This window comes from Rhinopithecus bieti, unplaced genomic scaffold (assembly GCF_001698545.2).
Source record: "Rhinopithecus bieti isolate Rb0 unplaced genomic scaffold, ASM169854v2 scaffold_21412, whole genome shotgun sequence".
In the NCBI taxonomy this organism is placed as follows: Eukaryota; Metazoa; Chordata; class Mammalia; order Primates; family Cercopithecidae; genus Rhinopithecus; species Rhinopithecus bieti.
Window position 1 is genome coordinate 866,447 of NW_016811643.1, and position 10,438 is coordinate 876,884.

Sequence of the window (10,438 nt, forward strand, 5' to 3'; positions counted from 1 at the left end):
ACTGGGGGGAAAACTTTCTAAGTAATGTAAGGAAAAGAGCTTCTTTTTAGCACAATACTTAATTTAGAAATATATGTGTGTGTTTGTATATTTGAATATAAACGAAAGATTTAGATGTGGCCAGTTAATATACCACATATGAATACAAAGTGTAATGAAGGTGGATGAGAATGGAATACAGATTGTGTCCTTAGTGACCTACTGATATCTTAAAAGTATAAGTTTGTTTAGAATTTGGTTTCTTTTGGCCAGGCGCAGTGGCTCACGCCTGTAATCCCAGCACTTTGGGAGGCCAAGGCAGGCGGATCACCTGAGATCAGGAGTTCGAGACCAGCCTGGCCAACATGGTGAAACCCTGTCTTGACTAAAAATAGAAAAATGAGCCAGGTGTGGTGGCGAGCGCCTGTAATCCCAGCTACTCGGGAGACTGAGGCAGGAGGATTGCTTAAACCCAGGAGGCAGAGGTTGCAGTGAGCTGAGATTGCGCCACTGCACTCCAGCCTGGGCAACAGAGTGAGACTCTGGCTCAAAAAAAAAAAAAAAAAAAAAAGAATTTGATTTCTTTTTTGAGGTCAGTTTGGAAGTATTTATTGTCTTTTATGCTCAGGAGTTGTCCTTTGTGTTGAAGGACCCAGAGGTTAGTGACCTCAGAGCTTGCAGTCTGGTTATGATTATGATCAAATACCATTGAAACAATAGCAGTTCTTAAACAATTAAGAACTTAGTATTGAAGTGTATGGTTTAGAGTCTGAATACGAAATCAAGCTATTGAATTATCAGTGATGATTGACATCAGATAATTTCTTAAGAATGTGGCAATGGAGCTAGAAAACTGAAGGATATATGATAAGAAACCCTAATAGTTCTTCACAGTGGCCTACCGATAATCATGGAAGGTGCCGTGAGGGCTATAAATAATAGAACAGTATGATTGCAATATTAAAGCAAAACAGGAAATAAAAATATTAATAGATTTTCTTCATGCCTGTAATCCTAGCACTTTGGGAGGCCGAAATGGAAGAATCACTTGAGGCCAGTAGTTCAAGACTAGCCTGGGCAGTATAATGAGACTTCGTCCCTACAAAAAAATACAAACATTAGCTGGGTGTGGTGGTACATGCCTGTAGTCCCAGCTACTCAGGAGGCTAAGCCAGGAGGATTGCTTGAGCCCAGGAGTTCAAGGCTGCAGTGAGCTATGAATGCACTACTCCCCTCCAGCCTGGGTGACAGAGTGAGACTCTGTTTCTCAAACAAACAAACAAACAAACAAAAAAACACACACACACAAATTTTCTTAAGGATTTTCTGTATCTGCAAAACTCAGCTAAGGAGGAAGAGAGGAGAGATGAAATTCTAGGCAAGAGAGACAAGTAGAACAAAACCTTGAGGTGACAGTGAGCATGGGATGTTCACTGTTGCTGGTATAAGGAAATTAGCCTAAGAAGAAGATTGCTTGCAGTAAAGAAGGATCCAACTTATAGATAGCTAGACTGGGCATGGTGGCTTATGCCTGCAATCCCAGTGCTTTGGGAGGCTGAAATGGGAGGATTGCTTGAGTCCAGGAGTTATATTCCAAGTTCGTTTAAAATTCAGGATTCAGGTTACCAAAGAAATAAGGATTAAAAAGCTATGCTCCTAGGCTAGCTTATAAACTCTAATTTAAAGAAGTATTGCAAGCTAAAATATGCCAAATATTTACTATGTGACAGGCACTGTGCTAGGAACTCATCTCCCATGATTATCAGAACAGCTTTGTGAGGTAGATATAATTATATAATTACTCTCATTTTATACACTAGGAAACCAGGTCTCAGGTTATATGTCTTACTCAAGGTCAGATAGCTATTTAAAGACACATTCATTCTTTCTTTCTTATTCATAGGCTACATATGAAATACCTACTACATGTCAGCAGTTAAAGTAGACCTTAGGATTAGAGAGACTAGAAGATACGCTGTCTAGCCTTCGTAAGCATACAGGAGATAGCCACTATAAACAGTTGCAGAATTGGGTAATAGCAGAGGGGCATTGGAGCCATAGAAGAAAACCTAGGCTTGTAGAGCCAGGTCTTAAAGAATGTGCAGGAGTTTTCCAGGCAGAAGGTTTGGTAAAAGGAATTCTAAGTGAAAATAACCCCTTCAAGGCATGGAGCATGAGAAAATGTGACTGTTAGGTAACAGTTCAGTAGGGTTGCTGTGAAGTATGTGCATTAGAGGTTAACTGGAGTGGTGAAGATGAAGGATACATCATAGGTAGGCATCATAAAAGGACTTTACATATCACAGTATAGAGTTTGCTTTTTTATTCAGAACGTAATGGAGGTGTTTAAGTGTTTCCATGAGAGGAATTACATTATCATCTTTACTTTAGTGATAGTATAAAGGTGGATCAGAGGGTTGTGAGGAAGAATTCAGAAAGGATAGAATGGCAGGAATTTAATTCCTCATCATCTCATATTTGAACCAAGGAAATTGTAGCAGAAATCAAGTTGTAGGGAAGATTTCAGAGGTGTTTAGAAGACTGAAGCCAGAGGACTTGCAAGTGATTTGGCAGTTTTGTTTTTTGTGTTTGTCAAATTTGTTCTGAGACAAACTACATATATAAACAGTTTTCTTCATATTTAAAATAGCTCTTGCAACATAGAAGGCACTTGATAAATATTTACTGACTAAATGAATGAAGCAGGAGGAGAGAGATGAAGAATTATACAATGACTCCCAGGTGTTTTCATTTAGGCAACTGAGAGGATGGTGGTGCTATTGTGGAAAAAGACAATAGAAAGATCAGGATTGAGGCTGAGAACTACAATTGCCAATGTTTTTGTTTATTTGGAGCTTATTTTAGTTTTAGTCATTTAAAATTTTCCATTTAACTTTTTTGTATTTATATTTGCATTGGTAGTTTTAAAATTCTTTTCCAAGTAATACATGTTTTTTATCAAGTAGATAAACAGTACAAGAGTATAAAGAATATCATTTCCCAAGCACCTTCCATTCACATTTCTACTCCCCTAGGGTAATTGCTATTACAAGTGTGTGGTCTTTTCTTTTACATTTTTTTCTATGTGATTCACACATGGACTTACATAGTTTTGTTATTTCTAACAGAACTGCAATTATTATATGCATGCACTGTGTAACACCCCTGCTCCCCACACACACACTTAAGGAGTCTATTTTAGAAATCCCTTCATGTCAGTATGTTCTGCTCCCTCACTCTTTTTAATGCCTGCTTTAGTGCCATAGTATTGATGAACTATACTTTTGTTATCCACTTCCCTATTTGTAGTTATTTAGTTTATTAATGTTTCAAATAATGCTGCAGTGAATAAGTTCTGTATGAACATAAGTATATTTTTGTACACTGAAAGTTTATCTGTAGGGTAAATTCTTAGAGGGGGTAATGCTGGATCAAAGGGTTTATACATTTAAAATGTTGACATTGGAGGGAGGGGCTTCAAGGTAACTGACAATTCTGCCAGTGGCCTAGGGATCAGCCTGCCCCTGCCTACCATGGCTGGCACCTGCACACACTGTTAAGAGCCTGAGGACAAGCCAGCCCAGCCTGGCTTCATATCCCTACTCCATGCCAGAGCACACAGACTAGGGTCCAGAAGATTGCCCAGCACATTCTACCACCATTGGCACCTGAATACTCCTCCAGGGGGCCTGAGGTTGGTTCTACCCACCCCTGCCACTACAATCACAGCTGACACCTACCTGCACATGCCACCTGCAGGCTTGGAGACTGAGCCGCCCACTCCATCACAGCCACCACCAACACCAGCATACACTGCTCAAGTCCCAGAAGGTGATCCCACCACTGCCACTGCCTGTTTTATGCCAGCTGCCCAGAGGCCCAAGAATCCGCCTTCCCACCCAGCTCACTGCTGCAACTACCAGTATCTGAGTAAGCCACCTGGAGGCCAAGAATTGGCCCACCTGCACTATTGGTGCCAACTCACCACTGTCTCTACTGGGGCTCAAAGACTGGCCTACCTGGTGTCCCAACCCTCAGCAAAACTTTACCACAGGCCTCACTAATAACTGCACCTGAAACCACCGAAGAAATTACAAACACATGGCCGGGCGCGGTGGCTCAAGCCTGTAATCCCAGCACTTTGGGAGGCCGAGACGGGCGGATCATGAGGTCAGGAGATCGAGACCATCTTGGCTAACACGGTGAAACCCCATCTCTACTAAAAAAATACAAAAAAACTAGCCAGGCGAGGTGGCGGGCGCCTGTAGTCCCAGCTACTTGGGAGGCTGAGGCAGGAGAATGGCGTAAACCCGGGAGGTGGAGCTTACAGTGAGCTAAGATCCGGCCACTGCACTCTAGCCTGGGTGACAGAGCGAGACTCTGTCTCAAAAAAAAAAAAAAAAAAAAAAAAAATTACAAACACCGCTGACATTATTTGTAGCCAAAGAAATCATACAGATACTGTACCACTGTAAGCACCCAGAATCAAGGCCAAAGGGCCCTATCCAAGCAACACCATAGATCTATCTTCAGGAAAACTTTCCCTACATAAACAAATTTAAAAAATTGGAAGAAGTGACTATTACATCAGATGTGCAGTTATCAATGTAGGAAACATGAAAAAAGCAAGGAAATATAACTCCAAAGGAATAAAAGAATTCTCTAGTAACAGATCCCAATCAAAACAAATTTACAAAATCCTGGAAAAGAATTCAAAATTTTAATATTAAAGAAACTCAATGAGATATAAGAAAATTCTGAAAAATAGTACAGAGAAATCAGAAAAACAATTCAGGATATGAATGAGAAATTTACCAAAGAGATGGATATAAAAAAGAACCAAACAGAAATTCTATAGTGGAAGAATTCATTGAATGAAATACAAAATACATTTGAAAGCTTCAACAGTAGACTAGATCAAGCAAAAGAGAGGATCTCAAAACTTGAAGACAGGTCCTATGAAATAACCCAAGCAGACAAAAAGAAGAAAAATAAGAAAGAATTAACAAAGCCTTTGTGTTATATGGGACAACATAAAGTGACCAAATACACACATTATTGGTTTCCCAGATGGTAAAGAGGGAAGGGAAGGGTTAGAAAATCTATTTGATGAAATAATAGACAAAAACTTCCCAAGTCTGACAAGAGATTTAGACATCCAGATACTGGAGACTCTGAGACCCCCCAAGCAGATGAAATGCAAAAAGGCATTATCCATGGTACATTATAGTCAAACTATGTAACATCAAAGACAAAGAGAGAATTCAAAAAACAGCAAGAAAAAAGCATGCAGTCACCTGTCAAGGAACTGCTGTAAGACTAATAGCAGATTTCTCAGCAGAAACCTTTACAGGCCAAGAGAGAATGGGGTGATATATTCAAAGTGCTGAAAGAAAAAAAAAAACCTGCCAACCAAGGATACTGCATTCAGCAAAATTATCCTTTATAAATGAAGGAGAAGTAAATTCTTTCCCAGACAAGCAAAAGGTTAGGGAATTCATCACTACTAGACTGGCCCTAAAATATTAATATTGGAAGTTGTTCTCCATAAACGTATAAATATATTTAATTTTTTCTAGTGTGACTTTGTTTTTTGAGACAGTTTTCACTCCATCACCCAGGCTGGAGTGTGGTGGCATGATCTTGGTTCACTGCAACCTCCACCCATCTGCCGGGTTCAAGTGATTCTCATGCCTCAGCCTCCCGAGCAACTGGGATTACAGGTGCACACCACCACACCTGGCTAATTTTTGTATTTTTAGTAGAGATGGAGTTTTGCCATGTTGGCCAGGCTGGTCTCGAACTCCTGACCTCAAGTGATCAGCCCACCTCAGCCTCCCAGACTGCTGGGATTACAGGCATAAGCCACCACACCCAGCCTGTAGTATGATTTTAAATTGTCCCTTTGTTTTTATTTTTTACCAACAGTGCGTGTAATCAGTCTTTTAAATTGTTTGCCTATCTGATGATACATGCAGCATTTAATATCATTAAACAGCCTCAATTTGCATTAGACTTTTGTAACACTACTTTCTCTTGGACTTTTTTTTTTTTTTTAAATTTGAGGACAGGTTTTTGATACTGATACAGTCATCCAGCCTAATTCAGAATTTGTTAGTTTTATACACGTTCATTTGTGTGTATATAAGTGTGTGCACATTGAGTTCTGTGCAGTTTTACCACATTTGTAGCTTTGTGTGACCTCTTCCACACTTAAGATTTTGCTAAGAATTTAACAGTTAAGAATTTCTTGATTTCTTTCTTTTCTTTTCCTTTCCTTTTCCCCTCCTCTTTTCTTTCTTCTTTCCTTTCTTTCAAAACAGGGTCTCACTTTTGCACCCAAGCTGGAGTGAAGTGGCTCACTGTAGCCTCAAACTCTTGGGTCCAAGTGGTCCTTCCACGTCACCTCCTGCATAGCCACCACTACCACCATGCTTGGCTAATTTTAAAATTTTTTTTGTAGAGATGAGGTTTTGTTATATTGCCCAGGCTGGTCTCAAACTCCTGGCCTCAAGCGATCCTTCTGCCTCAGCCTCTCAAAATGCTGGGATTACATATGTGAGCCACTGTGCCCAGCCTTGATTTATTTCTTAATGAGAAATTTCTTCTGGTAAAGTTTTCTAGGTTTTCCTAGACATCTTGTATGATATTCATGTAAGAAATAGTTTGCAGTGTGAACTTAGGTGGTATATGGATGAATAGTTTTGTATTTTACTAGTTATAACCTAATTATTATGGCAAGTATTTTTCAGTTAGAATAGTGATATAAAGTCATAAGATATGTATATTTTAGTTTAAAAGGTTAGTCATTTTAACAAAAATGATAAGTAAATAATGGTACAGAAGATAGGAGACAAAAATAGTAGAGGATGTATACCAAGGACTTAGCATACATAAGTCTTGGTATAAACTATATCAGAATGAAGAGACCCTTTTTAATGTTCAGCATTGTTACTGAGACTAAGAACAATCTTATGTCAGCAAAGGAACAGAGGTTTGGGAGCCAGACACATTTGGGTTCAAATCTAGGCTCCATCATTCCCTCCTCTCCTCCTCCAGCAAATATGTATTGAGTGCCTGCTACGCCATACCCTGTGCTGAACATACAGCAGTAAATGAAACAAAGCTTCTGCTGCATGGAGCCTACATTCTAATGAGGGAAGACAAACAGTAAACAAGTGACTAATTAAACATATATGCCAATTGGCGATAAGAACAGTAAGCATAGTAGGGAGAATACAGAGGGCCAAGAAGTGATTGCACAGCAATTGCTGTACTGTGCAGAGCACAGGTGTTGTGGGACAAGGCAGAAGCAGAGAGGGCAGGTAGGAGACTATTGCAGTAATCTAAGGCATAAGGTAAAGGTAGCTCAAACAGGGTAGTCACAGTGGAAGAGACTGGCAGTAATTAAATTCCATGGTATTTTTTAAGTCTAGCAAACAGGATTTATACACACACACACATATATGTACACACACTTTAAGTTCTAGGGTACATGTGCACAATGTGCAGATTTGTTACACATGTATACATGTGCCATGTCGGTGTGCTGCACCCATTAACTTGTCATTTACATTAGGTGTATCTCCTAATACTATCCCTCCCCATTCCCCCCGCCCCACGACAGGCCCCAGTGTGTGTTGTTCCCCACCCTGTGTCGAAGTGTTCTCATTGTTTGATTCCCACCTATGAGTGAGAACATGTGGTGTTTGGTTTTCTGTCCTTGCAATAGTTTGCTGAGAATGATGATTTCCAGCTTCATCCATGTCCCTGCGAAGGACATGAACTCATCCTTTTTTATGGCTGCATAGTATTCCATGGTATATATGGGCCACATTTTCTTAATCCACTCTATCATTGATGGACATTTGGGTTGGTTCCAAGTCTTTGCTGTTGTGAATAGTGCCGCAATAAACATACGTGTGCGTGTGTCTTTATAGCAGCATGATTTATAATCCTTTGGGTATATACCCAGTAATGGCATTACTGGGTCAAATGGTATTTCTAGTTCTAGATCCTTGAGGAATTGCCACACTGTCTTCCACAATGGTTGAACTAGTTTACAGTCCCACCAACAGTGTAAAAGTGTTCCTGTTTCTCCACATCCTCTCCAGCATGCAAACAGGATTTCTTGATGGAGCAGATACGAGAGAGAAATGAGGAATCAGTGCTGATTCCAGGTCTTTGGGTTTGAGCCAACTACTAGAAGGTTTGAGTTACTGTCAATGAGATGAAATAGATAGATTGCCAGAACAGGTTTTAGGGAAATCAAGAATTTAGTTTTATACATGTTAGGTGTAAGATGCCTACTAAATATCCAAGTTGGATATGTTGAACAAGCAGTTAGGGTTTAGGGAAGGTGTCTGGGCAGGAATTAAAAATTCAGGAATTGAGCTGAGAGTAGTGGTTCATGCATGTAATCCCAGAACTTTGGGAGGCTAAGGCAGGAGGATAGTTCAAAGCCAGGAAAGATGCAGATTAAGTAGCAAAGTGAGATACCGTTTCTATTAAAAAGAGGAAAATACTAGATGCAGTGGCACATGCCTGTACGCCCAGTTGCTTGGGAAGCTGAGGCGGGAGGACCACTTGAACTCAGGAGTTCGAGGCTGTAGTAATCATGCCAGTGCACTCCAGCATGAACAATAGAACAAGGCCCTGCCTCTTTAAAAAAAAGAAAAGAAAAAAAGCTTTAGGAATAGCATATTGATACTCTGTAAAGCCAGGAGACCAGATGTCTTTACAGCCATCTATAGAGTGAGATCACCTAAAGAATGAATGTAGGCCTGGTGCAGTGGCTCACACCTGAAATTCTAGCACTTTGGAAGGCTGAGGTGGGAGGATTGCTTGAGCCCAGGAGTTTGAGGCTACAGTCAGCTATGACTGTGCCACTGCACTACCACCTGAGTGACAGAGCAAGACCTTATCTTTAAAAAGAAATAACAAAATAAAAATTTAAAAACAAATTTCAACAGAGTGAATGTAGTTAGAGAAGAGAAGAAGCCTGGGGTCTGACTTGAGGGCACTCCAGTATTTATGGGGCAATGAGATGAAGAGGAACTGGCAAAGAAGACTAAAGAATGGCCGGTGAGGTGGGAGTAGACCAAGGGAGAGTGATGTCCTGTAGCCAAGTGAAGAAAACATTTCAAGAAGGATAAAGGAGGTCAGTGTTGCTGATAGGTCGAGTAATAGAATCAAGACTTGAACTATTTGGACTAGCCATAGGAAGATCTTGGATGACTTTGGCAAGCAATTTCAGAAAAGTGGTAGACACTGAAGTCTGATTTGGGTAGAACTGAGAGACCCAGAGGAGAGAAAGTAGAAACAGTAATTTTAGACAATTCTTTCAAGGTGTTTTTCTGTAAAAGAGAGCAGACATTAGGGTGGTAGCTGGAGAGAAATGGAGGTTTGATGGAGATTTTCAAATAGAAATATTATAGCATGTTTGCTCACAAGAATGCTCCAGTAGAGAGGGAAAAACTGACATTGTAGAGTTTTGAATTGATATTCTTAAGTGAGAGGTTGTATAATATAGTATAAATTTGAGGAGTTGGCCTTCAGAGCATAGGTAGTTCATGCAAGTAATAGGAGGATTGGCAGAATGTATGGGTGCAGAGACAAGGAGTTTGGCAGATGTCGTGGGAACATATGGACATTGCCCTCTGATACTGCCACTGTTGGCTACAAGTGTGTTTGTATTAGAGGTTTGAGAAGAGAGAAGTTGGGAAATAATTGTGTAGAAGGGTGGTTGAATGAATGGATTAAGGAAATATAGTACCCTTGCTGGGTATCACTAAGAGGTTACTAGCATTCTTTTGACATCAATTTAATGCGACCAGGTAACGTAATTATCTTTTTCTTCAGCCACATTCTTCTGTATACTTTGGTATAATCTTAGCAGTTTTAGATTTAACCAAGGTAGGAGCTTGTAGGTTATAAAAGTGGAAAGAGAAAGAGGCAAAGGTAATACGGGCATACATAAGGGAGTGATTATAAGGGTAGACCATGAAACCTAGACTGGGTAATGAACTGAAAAGGGAGATCATGAGAGGGGCAAGAGACAATGGAAAGGGGGTAGGACCAAATGGATTGTGGGTTCTTATAGGATTGAGTAATTGTTGGACTCAGAATTCTAAAGAATGTGAGTAGAATCAGGAGGTGTTAGTCAGAAATCAGAAGATTGAACTTGGGATGAGAGCAAAGCAGTAGTTATTAGTAATGGCAAAGTCTAGGTTATGACCATGGAGGTGCTATTTACTGTTGAGTAGCCTTAGAAAAATTTCATAACCTCTCTGAGCCTCACTTTTCTCCTGTGTAAAATGGGAATAATACCTATCTTACAGAGTTATGATGAGGATTAAATGATGTGATAATTGTAAAATACATAACATAGTGCTTACCATGAGATATGTAGAATGGCAAAGTACCGTATATGCCTGATACTTTTTTTTTTTTTTTTTTT

The 10,438-nt window shown here is 40.0% G+C and overlaps 1 protein-coding gene across 1 annotated transcript in view; it reads left to right on the forward strand.

Annotated features, from left to right (window-relative positions):
- FCHSD2 (FCH and double SH3 domains 2) overlaps positions 1–10,438 on the forward strand; it is a 320,741-nt gene that overhangs the window by 140,026 nt on the left and 170,277 nt on the right. The window lies entirely within an intron of this gene.